This window comes from Phascolarctos cinereus, unplaced genomic scaffold (assembly GCF_003287225.1).
Source record: "Phascolarctos cinereus isolate Bilbo 61053 unplaced genomic scaffold, phaCin_HiC Scaffold_3;HRSCAF=262, whole genome shotgun sequence".
Lineage (NCBI taxonomy): Eukaryota > Metazoa > Chordata > Mammalia > Diprotodontia > Phascolarctidae > Phascolarctos > Phascolarctos cinereus.
The window spans coordinates 156,082,526-156,101,362 of record NW_027555736.1 but is presented as its reverse complement, the minus strand read 5'-3'; the positions used below and the strand labels follow the sequence as shown (position 1 = coordinate 156,101,362).

At 39.1% G+C, this 18,837-nt stretch overlaps 1 protein-coding gene across 1 annotated transcript in view; it reads left to right on the top strand.

The window, feature by feature from the left end:
- The first annotated feature begins 16,519 nt into the window (after positions 1 to 16,519).
- CGNL1 (cingulin like 1) overlaps positions 16,520 to 18,837 on the top strand; it is a 197,589-nt gene continuing 195,271 nt past the window's right edge. The window contains 1 exon segment of the mRNA XM_020981694.2: positions 16,520 to 16,802. The gene's annotated coding sequence lies outside the window, so the exon portion shown is untranslated.

Here is an 18,837-nt window from a genome sequence, read left to right as displayed (position 1 = left end):
AATGGAAAGCCATGGGCCTTCATTCCAAGCCGGAAGAGGAGTTCCACCAGTGGGGAGCCCACATCCCTGACCCATTTCCCTCTACTGGGGATCTCATGCCCCACTCACAATCCTTGCCCTAAAGTAGCCTTGTACTGGGGGAAGAAGCATAGAGTCCCATGCTGTATACCATCAATAAAGGCACCATATTCAGTGCAAAAAAAAAATTCTATCACCAGGCCAATTTGACACAATAAACATTAAGCACTTATTAGTGTAAGGGGAGTGTAAAATGTAAGGGGAAGGGACTGGACAATGAATCTAGTCCTTTTGAACATGCCCAGTGTGCCTGGCTGATGCAATTCCCACTTTGGATCACGTGCAGACATTACGTACCTCCAATTCTCTAACCACTTGGTGAAGAGGAGCGTGTTTGATTGTCTGTGGAGCTGAAATTGGGGACGTTCAAAAGGCACCAGCCAGCTGGGGAAGTCACTGGCTATTTGGTTCTGACTCTCTCCAGACTGGCTGATACCAGAGAAGGAGCATGAAGCTGGTAGTGCTCTGCTGTTGCTTCTCTTTTTCTCTGCTTTGAGGGGAAGGAGACTGGAGTTGGTTATGACCAGATGAGCTTTGAATTGTCAGAAAATGAGCCAGCAGAAGTCCTGAGCTCGAGTCCATGCTGGAGTTCACTACAAGACAGACCATGAGGAGCAGATCCGAGTGACTTGTCTAGTCAAGCCCAGCAGTAGTGGAGACACAGGCTCATCCATCCAGCAGCCGTGCTGCATCTGTGAATTTGGAGAGGTAAATGCTATGTAGAAATTATGTTAAGTATGACCTCATTCTTTAGAGATTTAAGTGGCATAGGGGAGACTATGCCTCCAGGTATTGGGGGATGGAGCAGAATTTCTGTACTTTTGTTTCTGCTATATGTTCAAAGTATATATTCCTTTGTAAAAGCAAATTGATGCTAATTGATTAAATGGAACTGGGATGCTAATTACTGACAGCTAACCCTGGGAGAAACACACTGGGATATTAGAGAACAACAACCCAGACTATCAGGGGTATTCTAGAACCCTGAGAGGGAGATATAGCCAGACTTGCTCCAGAAGAGTGATTTTGGAGCATCTCTACACAAAGCATTGCTACATTGAAAGTTTAGCCATACAAGAATACCTTACTTTGGATGAGTGAAGATTTCTGTTCTCAGGTTCCCAAGCTGAGAGGCAGTACAGTGTGAAAGTACATTGGTTCTAGACCCAGAAAACTTTGGTTTGTATCTCAGTTCTGCCACATGAACGAGTATGTGACCGTGGTCAAGTCATCTTATTTCTGTGACCTTTAGTTTCCTCATATATAAAATGAGAAATCACAGATTTAGAACATAAGTCTTCTGATTCCAAATGCAGCATTCTCTTGAAGACCTGGGGATTATTAGCTATTATTATATTACTATTGTTTCCTTTTGAAAGTCAGAGCAGTTGGAGCACTTGTCTCAAAGTGAGGAAGACCTGGGTTCAAGTCCTAACTCTGACACACGATGGCTATATGAGACTGGATATTTGTCACTTAATCTCTCAGTACCAAAGTCAATTCTCTAAAGCTGTAAAGTGCAGAGTAGTTGATGATCTATATTGGTAAAAATAATTTTTTCACTGCAAATTCCATACACCAGTGAAAATCATAAGTGACATTAAAATAATTATTTACTTTCCTTATCCCCGATCTAGCTTAATCTAAATTCAAATAATCAAGGTATTTAAAAATACATACAGCTAGGTCCTGATTAGCGAGAATAATAAATCTCATGAAGTGGTCACATTATTTGAACTGGCACTATTCAAAGTTATAATTACATGTAAAATATGTAATTGTCAGTCAATAAGTATTTATCAAGCCTACTATGTGTCAGGCACAGTGTTATGCAGCGGTAATACAAAGAAAGGAAAAAGAGTCCCTGCTCTTAAGGAACTAACAGTCTAATGGTAGAGACAAAAAACCAACTAGATGCGATTAAGATATATACAAGATAAATTGGAGGGTAATCTGAGAGGGAATGCACTTATTAAGGAGGACTGGAAAGGCTTCTTGAAGAAGCTGGGACTTGAAGAAAGCTATGGGAGCCAGGAGGCAGAGATGAGGAGGGAGAATATTACCAGACCGGATGGGACAGCCAGTCAAAATGACTGGAGTTGGGAGATAGAGCATCTTATTGGAGGAACAGCTAAAGCGTCATTAAATTAAAGGGACACAAAGAGGAGTAAGGTGTAAGATCAGAAAGGTAGGAGGAAACCAGGTTGCAAAAGCCTTTGAACATCAGTCAGAGGATCCTGAAGATGATAGGGAGGCACTGGAGTTTATCAAATGAGGATGGTGGTCTCATGACATGGTGAGATCTGCATTGTAGGAAGATTAATTTGACAGCTGGACTGCATGGGCTGGGGAGGGGAAAGATTTGAAGCAGGCCAACCAGCCAGAAGACTCTTACAATAGTCCAGGTATGAAGTGATGGGGGCCTGCACCAGGGTGGTGGCAGGGTCAGGAAAGAGAAGGGGCCACACGTGAGAGATACTACAAAGTTAAAATCAATGGGACTTGGAAACAGTTTGCATTTGGAAGATGAGAGTGAGGAGTCAAGGATGACACCTAGAATGCAAGTTTGAGGGACTAGGAGGATGATAACCAGCAACAGGGAAGGCTGGAAGAGTTGGGGGATCTGGGGGGAAAGAAAATAAGTCTCGTTTTGGATATGGCGAGTTTAAGATGTTTATGGAATACCCAGTATGTGATGTCTTTGTAGGCAACAGAGAAACAGTAGACAGAGAGAGGTAGAAGATAAATGAGAGGTTGAGGATGACAGAGGGGGTAACTTGCAGGAGAAGATGAGATGGATGGAGCCATTTTTGCATGCAATATAAGAGGTATTTTTGCAAAATTTTTCCATTAAAATATGAGCCAAAGTCTTGGTGAAATTGCACGCTCACATTCTCATTCAATACACCAAGTTTGGTTGGAGGATCTGGGGTATTATCTAAAAGCAGTAACGCTTTAAATGTGACATTGTTGCCCTTGAGACATTATTCAAGAGCTGGTCTAAAATAACTTGAAAACCAGTCTCTGAAAACAGCTTTTGTCACCCACACTTTCTTATTTTTGACTTCCAAAGAAATGGAAGCAATAGATGGTTGTAGCTTCTCCATGAGGATTCTGAGAATGATAAATAAGCATTAGTTTCAATTTATAGTTCTTTTTCTGCATTGTTATTGTTGTTCAGTTGTTTCATTCGTGTCCAACTCTTAGTGATCCCATTTGGGGTTTTCTTGGCAAAGATACTAGAGTGGTTTGTCATGTCCTTCTCCAGCTCATTTTACAGATGAGAAAACTGAAGAAATAGGGTTAAGTGACTTGTCCAGGGTCACATAGTCAGTAAGTACCTGAGGCCAGATTTGAACTCAGGAAGATGAGTCTTCCTGATTCCAGGACCAGCACTCTATCCATTGTGCCACCTAGCTGCCCTATCTTCCAATAAAAATATTAGCACTCCTTGGACACTTTAAATACAGGTTTAGCTTTTTCTTTGCTAGAACTATCTAGGGTGTGGACGGCATCCTTTTCCAGAATAAACCTATTTCATCCATATTAAAAATTTCTTGATTAGTGTATTTACCTTCTTTGATTATTTTCTTAAAAACATCAGTTTATTTAGCTTCGGAATCCTCATCTGCACTGACTGCCTCTCTGCTAATTTTAATATTATGCAACTGAACTTGACTTTTAAGGATCAACCAACCAATGCTTGCAGTAGTTCTTCACTATCCCCTTCACATCCATTTTTTTCAAAGCCTTAGATTTGAAAGTTTTGTCTGAAGGGTTGCTATTCTTAGAGGTATGTGTTTTTGATTGCAATCTTCAACCACACAGCTAAAAGATGCTCCATTTTTATCATTGTAACACTTCTATTCCTTGTAATTGTTTGCAAACCACAAAAGCTGATGCAATTTTGCTATTTTCTTTTATTTCACTTGAATGTTTTATACTATTCTGTACTGCAGATTCAGGCATTCTGACTTCTTGTCCTATTTTAGAGCTACTATAACCATATTCATGCCATTTAATTACATCAAATTTTTATTATATTTAACAAAATAAGCCCCCTCCCCCTTTTTCACACCTTCCATGTCATCCAAAGACAGAACATCTGAAGGGTCATTTATAGGGACTTCCTTCTGCCCTGGATTTCCTCCTTGAGAATAGCAAAGAACTTTGGTAAATGAAGATGAATGAATGAATGAATAAAGTATTTATTAAAGTAAATCATTACTTGCAGAGGATACAAATAGAAAAGTAAGATAGTCCCCATTCTCAAGAAACTCACATTTGAACTGGGAGACAACACATACAAAAGGTTTCAGCTGCAAGTCAGATGGAATGGTCCCATGGTCCTTGGGGTGAAGTGGCAAAGCAGATGGTAATACTTTTTCTTTAAGGTAATTTCCACTGATAAATTCCTTTTAGTTTCTGATGCTGAACCATCTGACAGTGCCAAAGTCTGGTGAAAAGAACTTTCTCTTTTGGTTCATCAATGGATGTGGCTATAGCACTTGCAGAATCAATAACCAGGCGATCTCTCCACAGGAATTGCTTCCCACAATGATGGCTGTGAGAGCTGGGCTAGAAGCAGAACCAGTCTTCGGGGTGATGGAGGGAGTGCTACCACTCCCAGGGCTTTGTGCCCATCTGTCAATTGGTGATAATTGGTCAGCAGTTTTCTGCTGGTAGTGATGATTCACAATGATCTCTCTCCTCAATGGTGGCTGCGATGCTGAGCTGGAGGCAGGTCTTGTGGTTTGGTAGATATTACTATTCTTAAAGCTCTTGGCTTTAGAGTCCTGGGTTATCTCCATTGAGGTCCAAGGGGAGGTGATGGTCAAGGCAGTGGTGGTGGTTTGACTTGCCTCCCATCTCCCCTTCAGGGTGACCTGCAGCTCTTTTCAATGTGTCACACTGGTTTTGCCCTTCACTGCTTCTCTCTATTTAATAAAGTGTTGCTGATCACTATCTTCCATCATCCTTCCTCTGTGAAATTTCATAAATCAGTCAAATTTCCCTGTTTCATGCCTTCATTGATATTAATGATCAAGGGAGCATGAGTAAGTTTATCTCTATTGTTAGATTTTTCAAGGACTCTTGAATAAATTTAATGTATGCATAGGAGATGCTTTGTTGGAAGAGCATCAGCAAGGCTGTCTGTTGCTCTATTTAATCAAATGCTTTTATAAAAAATCAATAAAAAATAAGTAGGGTGGTATCTTTTATTTTCTATATCTTTTAGCTAATTGTAATGAAGACAAAGGCATGGTCCACTGTGGAATATTGTTTGCAGAAGACTACCTGTTCCTCGATATTCTTTTTTTATTAAGGATGCCCTCAGTGTGTGTGTAGATTATTCTGATAGAAATTTCACAAGGTTGGGAAAATAGACAGGATGACATATATTGAAGTTTCATTGGTTGTCTCTTTTCAGCATTAATAAATTTCAAAATTGTTTCACGCTTTTGAAGTTTTTTCTGAAGCCCTTCATGCTTAAGAGCTCAATATCTTATTTTTGCCAGTGAATGTCTTTGGCTAAGTCACTTTATTTCTCTCTGCCTAGGTTTTCCCATCTATGAAAAGAGATTGCTTTATCTTTCTGGGCTGATACAGGTTACAGAAATTATTCAAGTCATGTAAATTTAATTAAATTCATCAAACATTTATTAAGTGCTTGATGCAGGCTTCTTAGAATGGGTTCCATTCCCAAAGGCTAAACATATTAGACATAAACATCTAGAGTTACTAATGAATGCATGGATGTAGTCCTTAATAATACAGAAATTTTACTAACCTTGGAATTTTGATCATTCATCCCTTCTGTTTAAAAAATATTGGAGCATGAACCCCCAATACATGTATATGTACTTATTTACAGCATGTGCTACTGCACTAAGATATTATGTACTTTATTAAGTCATATATGAAAAGAAATTCAAAGAATAAATTTGAAATGAAATACATAGTATTTTATAAATACTAAAAATTTTACTTAATGGTATGAAGCACTTTTGCTCTCACTAAAGTATTATTATTCAGTTTTCATTTTCATTTTTAGTGAGAACAATGTGAATGAATATGCTTCATTATTTTGGAGGATTTTTGTTTAACATTTTGTGATAGGCCCTTCAATAGTCTGATTCTAAGTTCAGTGTATTTTGATGTTTGGCTTTAATCACAGCTGAAAATGGTACCTCACAAAGAACCAGATCAAAATGGAAAAAGTGAATTGTTGGCTGCGCTTAATTAAAAAAAAATCACAATACTCCTTTTCCAGTCCTTTCTGCCAATTATACAAAGGTTTTTATTATAATTCAGCTAGTAAATACCATCTATCCATGATATCAAAAATCAGTTGTTCTTGCAAAACAATTGGACAATGTTGCATTTTTTATATTCATAAGCTTAACTGCTTTCTTTTTTAAATAAAGTGACTAGAAATAGGTTTCTTGTCTATAAACTGAGGCAATTGGGCTATATTTTCTCCAAGGCCCTTCCCATCCCTAGGTCTATGATCCTATGAAGTATGTTCCAAATGGCCTCTAAAGCTGTAAGTTCTGCATTTACATCCTATGTAGAAATGATAACCCTTGGGCCTGTCTCTGAGCTTCTGGAAAACTCATTACATTTGACATCTTTGGGCAGTCCTTTGTTCATCATTATGTCTACCACTGAAGGTAGACCTGTGATTTCTGTGCCTATCGAATATAAGATCCTTGTTTTATTTTACTTTTTCTATTTATAGCACCTAGAACAGTGCCTGCCTGGAGAATAGTAATGTAGCATGTTATAATAGGCTCTGGACTTACTTTCCTAAGGCACATTTTTACTATCAGGTCTAGTCCCCAGAACAAGGCTACTGCTTTCCTCAGAGTTCCAGAGGGTAACCCTGAGGGTTTGGGGTGTTGTTTATGTGGTACTGTAGCTCATGAGCTATTGTGTTCCCTACAATATCATTCAACCAGTTAACATCTTCCCAATATCATGTAACCTACTAGTTCAAACTCAGAAAGAAACAGGGGCCACTAAACCTCAAATGAGGATCCCTATAGGCTGAATATTGACTTAGAAAACTACATATTAACATTATCCATGTTCTATTGTATTTTTGTTTATTTATTAAGAAGTATTTCCCAGTTATTCCCAAACCATAATCTGGTTCTTAAGAGATGTGGGCTACAATGGATTTTTGACACCTCTGATGTAATCAATTGACCAATTGATCTCTCATCAATATCAGTTAACCAATATATTTATATACGTAGAGTCTTTGTTACTCTCATTCTTAATGTGGGAATTTGTTTTGTGGAATGCATTTGTAATAAATATGCATAGTCCTATGAAACAAATTCCTTCATTGCCCAGTCCTTTTATTAAGAATGAAAGGGGAGGAGCAGCTAGGTGGTACAGTGGATAGAACACTGGCCCCAGATTCAGGAGGACCTGAGTGCAAACCTAGCCTTGGACACATAACACTTACTAGCTGTGTGACCCTAGGCAAGTCACTAAACCCCATTGCCTAGTCAAACAAAACAAAACAAAACAAAAGAATGAAAGGGATAGCTGGGTGACACAGTGGATAGAGCACTGGCCCTGGAGTTAGGAGGACCTGAGTTCAAATCTAGCCTCAGACATATAATATTTCCTAGCTATGTGACTGTGGGCAAATCACTTAACCCCAATTGCCTCACCAAAAAAAAAAAAAAGAATGAAAGCCAAGGACTCCAGTGTCATACTTATTCCAGTCATTTCAACCAAGAAGCCACAGGAATTAAAAGCAAAAAAGTCTCTCAAGAAGAGATAGAAAGATGCTAAGCTTAATTTCTGAAGCAAAGGCAACATAGGAAAATTGTGGCAAAAAATTCTTCAGTAAATATATCAATGATCTATAATTTCATCAACTTTAAGAACTTCTTATATGAAATGGCAACCCAGGATCATGTATCAAAGAAGGGCCAGAGGCTGGATTTGAACCTGAGTTTCCCTTACAACAACCTCGGCATGCTAGCCACTATGCCAAGGTGAATCTACTCAATGAGTATGTTGGTCAGGAAATATTATTATAGAAAAAAAAATTTAAAGGCGTTATTAGACTGTTGTTTTCTAACTAGAACAAGAAATGAAGCCCAACACAGCATAATTCTGCTATTGACTCACCTTTTGACCTTAAGTGAGTGATTTAATCTCTTTGTGGCTTAGATACCCAATCTGTAAAGCAAAAATAATATTTACTCATTTCACAGGGATGTTGTTGAGCTTAATTAATGCTTTAAAGGCCATAAGTGGATCTTGGAAAATAAGTACTATTGTTAATAAGAACTATTATTGCTAGCAATAAAGTATCTGTGAGTAGACCATATCACCTACTACTAGTGTAGACAACATCTATAATGATCCTGAATAACATGTGATCTAATATAATAAATTAGGATTATATTCTCATGGATTTAAATAAATCCAGAAGCACTTATCAAGTACCTAATGTAATGGAGAACTGGCCAATAAGGGTCTAGTTCTTAAAGAATAGTCTGCCTGATATAAACTCATGTCGACTTGGTGAGCCTGCTTCCAAAAGTTCCTAACAAAGAATCAACCCTTTACCTTTCCACTTCAAAGAACACACAGATACTCTGTTTCCTGTCTATTTTTCAGTTGAGTTTAGTTTAGTTTTGAACTTGGGTAGGGGGAGAGACAGAAAACAGAAAGAAAAGAAAGTCATTGAAGTATTGTTTTTTTTGATGGATGGAAGAAAACAAAAGGAAAGTCAGACACACTGACAAGAATAGTTAGTTGTTCAATTTATTACATACTTAAAAGGAAAAGTAAACTGTACATGATAGAGATTTGTAGTTTCATTTACAATCCTTTTTTCCTGTCTACTTTGTATATGGAAGGTTTCTTTTATTTGGTGTTTATTAAGTTTGGAATTTTAAAAAATAAAATTAAAAAAACAAACACTCCCCCCCCCCAAATAGTAGGACTGGGTTAAGTGGCTAATTCTGAAGACCACTGGATGGGCACTCAAATTTTAAATACCGACTTAGGGAGCTCTTCTTTCAATGCAATCTCTAGCCTCCCTTCTTGCCCCAACCCTAACCCCTTTTTGGGGTTGGCAGGAATGATTATCGGGTTGAGATATGAGGAAATAATTGAAAGATTCATTTCATAATAATCTTTCTTTAGCCCACACTCAATAGACATCGATAATTCCCTAGGAATCTTTTCCTAGTGTAATTCCTGGGTCATTTTTGGAAGTGGATAGACTTAGATGAGTACTTATTTAGACAAGAATTTCTTTTTCCTAGAATGCCTAGTTACTTCCTCTCAAACCACTAAATAATGATGAAGAACATTTATATGACCTATTACAGCTGCCAGGTACCCTACCATCACTTTCATTAAGGTAGCTGTTTGTCAAAACATCCCTCACAAATCAATTCCCATTTTTCAGGTGAACAGAATGAGACTTCAAGATCTACACAGGAAGTCAGTGGTAGGGTCAGGAATAAAATTTAACATTTATTACGTAGTCAAGTGAATCACGACCCTCCTTGTTGACTGAATTTACCAACACTTTTGTTTTCTTCTATAGGAGAATTCTAATTGTTTTTTAGATTGATTACTTCAGAGGCCAAAATTTCTGACTAGGCCTCAAAAGGTCCACTAATGAGGCATCTTTTTCTATTTCGGTACTGTTTAGCCTTATTTCTGAATATGAAAGAATGTAATAAACGAGGTAGAGGGTTCTGAGTGAACAAGAGCTTTGAATATACAAAAATAATGTGGAGATAAGGACTTTTTTTTTCTTATTAAATGTTACTGACTCCTCAAGAGGGGAAAAAAAAGAGGGTTTCAAACAAGTAAAAATCAACTTAATCTAGTTTTTTCCCCCTTTTACTGCAACAGAAACATTCAAGTCTCCCATTTAAAAAATATAGGCAATTAATATGAAACTTTATTTAACTAAAATAAATGCTGAAGAATATATTTGGGTTTCAAATTATGATCAATTAGTGGAGGGGAAGAAGAAAAGAGAGGAAAGGTGGTAGGAGAGAGAGAGACAGGGAGGAAAGGGAATAGATAGATTGAAGGAATATTAGAAGAAAACAGGAAGAAAGGTAGGCCAAGGGAAAGGGGGGGAAGATAGAGTTAAAGGGAGAAAAGAGAAACTACAAAAAGGGAAATACGGGCAACACAGTCAGAGGAGGAAAGCAAAAGAAAATACAGAGATAAGAAATAGGAAGAATCCAAGAGAAAAAGAGACAAAGAGGGAAAAGCAGAAGAGGAACAGAAAGAAAAAGGTGTTTTATTGCAGGGAGCGAAGAGACCTGGGTTCTAGTCTCAGCTCTGCTACTAACCCACTTTGTGACATTTAATTTCTTTGGGCTTCAGTTTCCTTATCTGTAAAATGAAGTGTTTGGGCTAGATTATCTTTAAAGTTTCAATTACTTTTTCTAACCAGAACATGCATTGCCCAGCTGGCATAGAAGACAAGAGATGAGAAGCCCCACAGGGACTATGGGAAATTGGCACAATGATGAATTGCTGATGGAGTTGTAAAGTGTTCCAAATGCTCCATCCAACTTGTAATTATGCCAGAAAAGTGTCTAAATTGTCTATATACTATTCGCCTAATGATCGCATTGAACATATACCCCAGGGAAGTCAAAGACAGAGACAATGATACAATATACAACAAAATATTCATAGTAGCACTTTATATCATAGTAAAGAACTGGAAAAAAAAATAGGTGCTCATCAAATGAGGCATGGCTTTAAAAAATCTGTCATGAATATAATGGAGTATAATATGAAAAATAATGAAAAAGAATTTCAGAAAAATATGCAAAGATTTATATAAACATACAGATTGAAATAAACAGAACTAGAGAAGAATATACACAATGAAAACAGTAATGAATATAAAGATCACTAAAAGGAAGTCAGTGCTGAGTAACTGAAAAGCCAATGAAGGATTCAGGAATTAGATAATTAAACATGTTTCCTCCCTCTTGGAAGAGAAGACTACTAGAACAGAAGATTTTAGATATTATCAGAAGTTGTCACTGCATCAGATGGTTTTGCTAACTTGTATTTCTTAAACATAAGAGACAGTTCAATGGTTGGTGGTACAAAATTATTGTAGGGGCAGCTAGGTGGCACGGTGGATAGAGGGATGGTTCTGGATTCAGGAGGACCTGAGTTCAAATCCGACCTTAGACACATAACACTTATTAGCTGTATGACCATAGGCAAATCACTTAACCCCATTGCCTAACCAAAAAATAAATAAATGAAAGCAAAATTATTGTAATATAAAGGAAAAAAGGTATTGATCATTTTTTTTAAAGATACAGCTGAACCTAACCTCCAACTAACCATCCATTTGCATATTGGATATATTTATTTTTAATTTCTATTAATATTTCTTAAATGGAAAGGCAGTGTAATGTAGTACAGTGGTTCTCAAAATGTGGTCCAGAGAAAGGAGTCCCTGAGACTCAAGGGATCCATTAGGTCAAAATTAATTTCATAATAATACTAAGATGTTTTAATTTTTAACATGGTAAATATCGATAAACATCACCTACATAAACAAAAATGGAAGGGGGACAGGGAGGCGTCAATAATTTTTAAAGGGGTCCTGAGACAAAAAAAGTTTGAGAACTTCTCATATAGTGATTAACACACTAGACCTAGAATTATGAAGATTTGAATTCTGATTCTGCTTTTGACATTTATTAGCTGTGTGACCCTGGGTAGGTCACTTAACTTTACCGAGCCTCAGGAAATTCTTTAATACTACTTTTCCTTTTAAATTTGAATATTTTATTAAAAGCTTAATATTTAACATAAATACAAGCAAGTAAACTCATTTACTATTTACATTAATTACTTTAAATCAATAAGGCATAATTTTTAGTCTCTACTTTTAAGTCTTTATTGGGATTTCTAAGACAATTTTTCCATCACTGTCAATGATACCAACCAATTCCCTATTCCCCAAACTCATAAATTAGGAGTTTTTTTTTTTAAAACTCCTTTCTTTCTCATGCTTTCCATGTCCAATTCATCATGGAGTGATGATAACTCCTCTGCAATGTCTCTTGAACATTGAACATGTCTCTTCCTTTCTGTTTCCTGTTCAAGACCTCATCTTGATCCTCTACTCTATTACCACAATAACCTTCTGGATGGTTTCCTGACTTCCAACAGGCTCTCCCTGTGTCAGGCCAGAAAATACTAAAGCTGCCAGATAGTTTTCCTTTTTTTTTTTAAGATGTATGATAGTCCTGCTCAGGACAAAGATTTCCTGTGGTTTATTGTGTAAAGAATATAAATTCTTTAGCCCATAATTCAAGGTCCTACATCCACTTATTCTATTGACTAACTTGTTCTACTCCAAGATTTCCAACTTCGTCTTCCTCTCTTCCTAATACTGCCATTCCTTCCACTACAAAGTAACTTCTTCGGTATTCTCTGCTCCTTTTCCATCTTCTCACTTGAGACCATGTACTCTTTTACCTTTCTTTGTATCCCTGGTACTTACCATTGTGCCTGCCACATAGTAGGTTCTTTAAAAAATGTTTATGATCTAATGCTAGATTTGGTGCCAGGGGACCTAGATCAGATCTTCCTCCTATTGACTACCTGTACAATCCTGAGCAGTTTACTTAATCTCTCCAGAAGAGACCTTAGAGGTCAAGTGAATGTGTAAAATGAGGGAGTGATCAAGATTCTCTTCCAGTTCTTTCTCTGATATTACTAAGTTGGTAGAGCACTGAGCTTGGAATCAGGGAAACCTGAGATTAAATTGACCTGAGATTAAATCCAACCTCACATACTTAGTAGCTGTGCGACTCTGGGCAAGACACTTAGCCTCCATTTGCCTAAGTTTTCCTAATCACAAAATGGGGGTAATAATAGCACCTACCTCACAAGAATCAAATGAGATACTTGTAAAAAGCACTAAGCACAGTGCCTGGCACACATTAGGTGCTATATAAATGCTTATTCCCTTCTCTCCTAGTATGGCTCAAGTTTTATCTACTTTTACTTACTCTGTTTACCTACAGTGAAAGTGCTACAAAAACTTCCAAGAAGAGAAGAGATTGAGAATACAAACCATTTACCACTTGGTCAATCAGCACCTGGTTCATCCAAAACTAACTGTTAATCCTTGCTTTGCTTATTAGTGATTGTAGTCATTCTCAGGCATAACAGTAGTTATAGATGCTTTACCTCTGCTTTGCCACTGATGACTTATGTAACCTTGGGTGAGTTCTTTAATCTATTCCACTTGAACGTACAATTAAATATAAAACCAGATTGGCTTTTGTTGCTAATTATTTCAGACTCCAGTGAGGTGAGTTCAGTATGTGAATGGAAATGCCCAGGAAAATACTAGGATTGGTGGTAGTTTAGGAGGGTGGTAGAGGTGGATGGGACAGTGTATTCTTTAACTGGTCTTAATATATGTATCTGGGCAGGGGTATGACTAGTACCAGTAGATAGAAGCTATAAAGAGGTAGATTTATGTTTAATGTAATAAAAAAAAATTCCTTACAACTAAAGTGATCCCAAAGCTTCTAAAGGAAGTGGAATGTCCCATAAATTTCACTGGGGATTCTTTCAACAAAAGCTAGGAGATTCTCATTCAGACATGGATTAGACTAGACGGACTAGTATCTTTCAGCCTTGGGATTCCGGGAATGAAAAACGAACTCCAAAGTCCCTTAAAACTTTGGGATTCTGCAACCTTTTAAGTCTGTGCATGCGTTAGTTATGTCAAGAAATTTTCCTTAAAAAGAAACTGTGTACTATACTGGCTCTGTTATTTTTCTGGGAATTTTTCTAGGAAAGAATCAATGACTATCATTGTAGCTCTTTAACATGATACTCTCCCCATCTCTGCCAGTTCCTCCTATCACTGCGTCACTGTACACATGCATGGAAATAAAATTAGATGTTCCTAATAGGTATGAATATATAATTATACCTCAAAGCACACAAATACAATATTATCATTACATCCGGAGTATAAAATACAGTTGTATAAATAGTATCTGCTCATTAATTGCTCTTTATAGCCTAGGATGCTGTGATTCCCACATCTCTATTTCTATTCCTGACCTCTTTCTTTCACTCTAGTCCTTTACTTCCAACACTGCTGGATATTTCCACTTTAATGTCCTACTTTCAAGTAAAACTAAATATGTCTAAACCAAGCTCTTCAGTTTGAAACATTAGGGTCATCTTGGGTTCTTTCTTCTCCCTCACATCCAATCACTCACTTATCTCTCTCATGCAAGATATAACTCATCCATTCCCTCCTTTTCATTCCCACTCAAACCATCTCATCATCTTACTTCTGGACCTCTAGGAAGAAATAACCTCCTAACTTATTTAGAATCATAGAGGAATCTTAGAGAGGACCTTAGAGCTCATCTATTTGGACAACCCCTACTAAAATTGTGAACCCTTTCCCCAACATCCTTAACAAGTGGTCATCTACCTCTTGACATAGACCACTGAAGTAACTACCAAATTGGTCTCCCTGCCTCCCTTTTATGGTGGGAGTTCCTTTTCAGAATAGGTAAGACTAGATAGCAGCTGAAGTTTCTCCTAATCTATTCTTCACATATCTGCCAAAGTGATTTTCCCTAAAACATAGATCTGACCATGGTTACTCTCCTACTCAACAAATCTCAGTGGTTCCCTATTATCAATTATCAAATGCAAACTCCTCTGTTTATCATTGAAAGCCCTTTACAACCTGCTAGCAACCTATCTTCCTAGTCTTATATAATATTCCTCTTCATGCATTCTTTAGTCCAGTCAAACTGACTTTCTTGTTCCTCATACAGCTAGCCATTCCTGGACCTCCACTCAGGTCTTCCGGAATTTAATTAAGTCTATGCTTCAGATCCTTATTAGCTATGTGAACCTGGGCAAAGTTATTTAACCTTTCAGTTTCCTCATCAGTAAAATGGGGGTTATAGAAATGCCTCATAGGATTGATTTGAGGATCAAATGAGTTAATGTAGGTAGAGCACTTATAGCTTAAAATACCATATACCACTACCACCACCATCAACACCACCACTACTACTACAAACAACTTCATGCAGTTGCATTGGCTGCCCCCCATGCCTGGAATTCACTCCTTCCTTATATCCACCTCTTAGCATCCCTCATTTCTTTCAAAGTTAGACTATGCTTAAGCACCACCAGATACTGTTTTTTTGATCCTTCTTGCTACTATAGCCCACCTTCACCAAAATCACCTTGTATTTATTTTGCGAAAATTACTTAACTAACATTTTGTACTTATATTTGCACCTGGAGACAGCTAGGTGGCTCAATAGATAGAGCATTGGGCCTGGAGTCAGGAAGACCCAAGTTCAAATTTGACCTCAGACACTTGCTAGTTGTGTGACTGTGGGCAAGCCATTTAACCTCTTTTTTCCCTTAACCCACTGGAGAAGGAAATTGCATCTTTGCCAAGAAAACCCTGTGGACAAGTATGGAGTAAAAGAGTCGGTCATGACAACTACTAAATAACAACACTGTTGTTGTACCTATTGTTTCCCATGAGGTTGTTCCTCCCTGAGGTCAAGGATTGCTTCCTTTTTGTCTTTATATCTACACTAAGTAGGTAGCACAGAATCTAGGTGCTTAATAAATGTACTTTGGGTGCTTCAGCCTCTGCTTGAAAACTCCCAGGATAGAGAACTTGTCCTTATATCTCTCCAACTTCTTTGTCAACTTTATGAGGGCAGGGAAGAAGGCCCTCGTCTTAGGATTCTTTTTATCTACCACAAAATATAAGTTGATTGGATTTGATAGGGGAAAAAAGATGTTCTGGTCCTTAACTTCGTGGTTGGGATGAAAAATGTATACAAAAGGGCAGAAATGTCAAACAGCACCTGGTTATGTTACTCAGTCGTTTTTCAGTCGTGTCCAATTCTTCGAGACATAAATTGAATACTAAATGCAGAGACCCAAAAGGTCAGTGAGGCATCTTTAATCAGAATCAGAGCTCTGGAGAGGTGGAAGGGACCTCAGACTCCCTCTAGTTCGGCCCATACTCAAAGGAATCTCCAACGTAACATACCTCACAAGTGGTCATTTGGGAATGCTTCCCAGAAATGGTGACTTTTGAACGAGGTCTTCAAGATGATTGGTAGGGATTGGCAGGGAAGGTGGGAAAGACATTCCATTCTAGGGAAGAGCAATGGGAATTCGATGTCAGGGGGAGGAGGGGTTAGTGGTCGAATGAACTCCCGCTCAGGGCCAGGGACTGGGTGGAGTGTGAAAAGGTGGGAGGAGATTAGTGTGTGCCTGGGGTTGGGTGGGGGCGGCTCGTAGCAAAGACCCGGAGGCCCTTTCCAGAGGGGTGGGGAAAGTATTAGGGGAAGGGGCCGGACGCTCCAACTTTCCAGCCCGGACGAAAACGTCAACCCGTGTCTAGACTGCTTGCCCCCAGTGCTTCTCTGGAGCAGGGGCCGCCAGTCCCCGGCCGGCTCGCTCCACCCCACCCCGTCTGTACCTCCTCCTTCTGAGAGGGGCGGGGCTCCTCTTTGCCCTGCCCCCACTCCCCTCACGGTGCTGGGCTCCTGCTCTGGATCGCGACAAGCTTGGCTGCTGGAGCAGGAGCAGCAGGAGCGGGAGCGGGAGTCGAGTCGAGGAGGGGCCGGAGGCAGTCAGGAGCGGGAGCCCGGACGGTGAGTGAAGTTGGTGCTGGGGCTGCAGCTGGCGGTGGGCTGTGTGTGCGCTTTAGGCTCGAGGGGGAACGCGTGGCTGGGAGTGCAGCTGTGGGACTCGTCAGGGACAGTTAGGGGTCAGTCGGGAAGAGTTTCACTCCCCCGCCAGGTGAGCTTCCCCACACTCCCTCCCCACACTGCGCCTGGCGCGCCTGGAACCCGGAGGAACGTGAGGGGCAGGGTGAGATTGGCCAGGGTTCTTGGGACCCTCACCTCCCCTTTTGGATCGGGCTCCTGTATGGGGTTGAGGGTCCCACCTCTGCTTCCTGGGAGGGACGTGACCAGACAGGACTGGACTCAGGGCTGGAAAAAGGGTGTCTCGGTTTCGGACTCATTTCCCATATGGGTGCAACTGCTGGTGAGCGAGCCCTCTTCCCTTCCTGAGGAGGGTGGGGAAGGGTCTCCAGGGTCCCTGGAAGTCCACGCATGTGGCAGGAACTTCATTTCCTAGTTTCCAAACCTGCTGACAGGGAAAAAGGTGTCCCTACCTCCAGCCTTCCTCTTAACCCCCAACTGAATACTCCCCATCCGTGATTGCCGTTGATCAGGAGGAGCATTGAGGGTAGGAACTTCAATCCTGGTGTTATCTTTCTTTCTTTCCGCTCTGATCCTGATCCTTGAGGTAGTGATCTACCCAAGCCAGGTTTTGAAACGAAAGACTTTTAAATCTCACTCTTGCTAGTGTTTGCTGGGAGGGCTCCTACCTCATTTTTGCCCTATTCCTGGATTTCCTAGGAATCTTTCCAGGTTACATTGAGTATTGTGACTATAAAGTTATAGCTGGGTGTTAATTTTTTTTTAAACAATCACATCAAAACTTTTACAACCAAATGAGTGTTGTCCTTCAAAGTAGTCCCCTTAGGAGGTATATGGCTTATTCCATCCACTCTGCCATTGTTCGAAACATTTTTGGAGCTTCTCTTTTGAAACTGCATTCAGAGTTTCTGGGCCACACAAGAAAATCGGTCACATTACTTTATTAGCCACACCTCATAAACTGTGGTTTTGGTTAATGTCATGACTTTCTCATAAAAATTGGCTCCTTGCTGGAAGGGCTTCTTTGTTAGTGGGACCAGGTTGAAGACTGTTGATGGCATCCTTCCTTTTTAGGTGCCTCCCCCCCCCCCCCCCCGTGTAGTAAACGTCTCTTTTTATAGAGGCAGGTGGGTGAAGCGGAGTTAGAACACTCCACCCTCAATAGAAGCAAGATTATAATATATGTGATTGTCCCATTTCTCTGGAAACAAGGGTGACATGAATTTGACATTCAACTTAAAGGATTTCGGATTAAAGGGAAGGAATGTGACCATTCTTCAGATCTTTGAGGCTCCCTGCAGAAATGTTTTGCATGGATTCTAGGATCTTACACTTACCCTCCAAAGTGAGGACTAATGAGATCCTTAAGGTTTTGGAGAATAATCTTGTGTCATCATGGCCTGCATGAATGTGCTTAACTTATTCGGGGTGGGCTAATGGCCTCTTTTGTACTGAATACAATATATATTTTTCCTTTTCCTTTTTCTTTTTTAAAGGATAGCAGTATTTATGGATGTTAGCTAGAGGCCAAGGATAGAATTTTATAGGACCAAGCCTAAATATAATTGACTTAAAAAGATGTAGAGGGCCTGTAGAAAAAATTAGATTTTTAAAGCCAATTTAACAAAAGTAGTATCTTTACAAACGTGAATTTTTAGTGTCCTTGTTACTAGCATCAGCCTACTAGGATCTGGGCTAATTTTTTGTTTTCTTTTCCTGTGCAGTTTACTGTTAGATGCCAGCCATGGACTGATCTCTATGCAGAATGAGGGAGTGGAAAGGGGAAGAAAGATATTTTAAAAATTAATAATAGGACTGTATATTTGCATTTTTATTAGCAGTTGGATGACATACTTTATTCAAGAGAATGCCCTCCGGAAATGAATGCTCATGCTTGTTTCTATTTAGTTTACACAATCTATATCAATGGCAGGATGAAATTAATTTTCTTTAAAAAATT